The following is a 2,500-nucleotide window of genomic DNA, read 5'->3' as shown; positions in this document are numbered from 1 at the left end:
GCTCCTAATATTGGTTTAAAAGAGAGAGAGAGAGAGAGAGAGAGAGAGAGAGAGAGAGAGAGAGAGAGAGAGAGAGAGAGAGAGAGAGAGAGAGTTGAGAAAATGTTCAAAGCTCCTTAATATTGGTTTAAAATGAGAGAGAGAGAGAGAGAGAGAGAGAGAGAGAGAGAGAGAGAGAGAGAGATAATTGGGACCCACGAAATGGAGGTCACGTGATCTTCGATCTTTACGGCGATGAACGTTTTGTATATAAAGAAGGGACGTAAAGCCGTCTGAGGCCACATAAAGCAATCAAATGGCCGTATAAACTCTCACCAATCTCGCCAGTATCACCATAAACAAAATTGAAAAATGAACGAGAGGAGAGACGAAACGTCAATGAATGAGAGCGACTGTCTTTCTCTCTTTCATCTCTCTACCTTTTGAATTTCTCTCGTTTTTATTTCTTTATTTTCTCTCCATATTTGATGGTTTAAAGGCCGTTCATATATGTCAGAGGTAAAAACAGTACATTGCCCTATCAAGTAGGATAATGGCCTAGACTCTAGGCCCTAGAGATTGGCCATATGGCAAGGAACAGTGACTTTGCCCTGTCAAGTAGGGCAATGCCCTAGAGACTGACCATATTACATTATGATCAGCGCTCAAGCCCACTCTACACCCAAGCTAGGACCAAGGAGGGCCCGACAATGGCTGCTGATGACTGCAGATAAACCTAGAAGTTCCCCCAAACTCCACCAATCCTTAGCTCGCAAGGATGGTGAGGTTGCAGCGACCAAAGGAACTAACGAGTTTGAGTGGGACTCGAACCCCAATCTGGCGTTCACCCTGTCAGGGACGTTACCATATCGGCCACCACAACCCTAAGTAGTGATTCTGTTGCTGACCTGACCCCAATAGCTTTTATTAATATTACGCTACTTGAAAGAAAAAAATCATTGTTGCAGTGTAGTATAGCATCATCTCTGCAGTAAATAAATATAAACATCGGTGAATAAATTGGCGAATTAAGCAAAATTGTTCTTACATATGATATGAAGTTTAGATATTTGAATGGCATGCCAAGACTCTTCATCGTTTTTTTTAGGTTTTATGAAGCTTGTTTCCTTCTTTATTAAACCATCATCATTATCTACTTCGCCTATTGATGCAAAGGGCCCCGGTTAGATTTCTCCAGTCGTCCTACCCTGAGCTTTTAACTCGATATTTTTCCATTCATCATCTCCCACTTCACGCTTCATAGTCCTCAGCCATGTAGGCCTGGGACTCAAAACTCTTCTAGTGCCTTGTGGAGCCCAGTTGAAAGTTAGGTGAACGAATATCTTGGGGGGGGGGGGGGTGCGGTTTGAAGATCATGCCCAAACTCTTACTAACGTTTTGTCGTCCCTATCCTTACTTGCAGTCTTTTGTCTGTTTCTGCAGCCCACGTATGTACAGTTGGACACAGGCTTTACCTTGCACACCTCACGATGAAGAAGTGCACCTTATCACATCCTCCTGCATGGGAAGTTTCTTTTTGTATCTCTCTCACCACCTCTCTTCTCTCCCTACGCTATCTGTTTGGTAACGGGTTTGCTTGATTCAGTGTAAAAATAATGTTGGGACGAATATGAAAAAGCTATTGTCATAGATATAAGAGTTTTTTTTTGTGTCAGTCATAAAACATCCTTAAATATATTCATATTAAGTTAAAGAATTCGTCAACATTCTTACTGAGCTCATTATGTGAGTAATTACGTGAGTATATTACATTTTACGGCCTATTTGTTAACGTCCCTGACTGCTGAACGCCAGGCTGTGGTTCGAGTCCCACTCTCTGGTTGCTGCAACCTCACCATCCCTGTGAGCTAAAGAAGGCTTTCTTGCCCCTCCTTGGTCCTAGCTTGGGTGGAGGGGGGGCTTGGGCGCTGATCTTATGTATTTATGATCATTCTCTAGGGCATTGTCCTGCTTGATAGGGCAATGTCACTGTCTTTTGATTAAGCCATTCATGAGTGGCCTTTAAATCAGCCCATTAAAGATGATAAAAAAGTTTGGTAAAAATTACGGTCGCCTGTATTTTACTGAAATACGGCTGAGAATCGTATATTTTTATTTTAAGGATAATTTCCGATTAAATTTAGTGTTTTTTAACAGTGGAGATTGTAGATCGTATCATTGCCTTCTGCCTCTGCTAGTTCTCCGTGATTACTGTAACTTTACTTTATTACATATATATATATATATATATATATATATATATATGTATATATATATATGTATATATATATATATATATATATATATATATATATATATATATATATATATATATATATATATATTTTATATATATATATATATATATATATATATATATATATATATATATATATATATTTTCAAGAATAAATCCTTCAAGGTAACCTGTAATATCATTTGTTGGCGCCATAAAAATACTTTGTAATACAAAAGGTGCATTATTGCTTTACTTGCAATACGCCGGGTTGTCTTACGTGTG

The sequence above is a fragment of the Palaemon carinicauda genome, chromosome 35 (assembly GCF_036898095.1).
Source record: "Palaemon carinicauda isolate YSFRI2023 chromosome 35, ASM3689809v2, whole genome shotgun sequence".
NCBI lineage: Eukaryota > Metazoa > Arthropoda > Malacostraca > Decapoda > Palaemonidae > Palaemon > Palaemon carinicauda.
The sequence above is the reverse complement of the archived record's forward strand: the minus strand, read 5'-3'. Positions refer to the sequence as shown.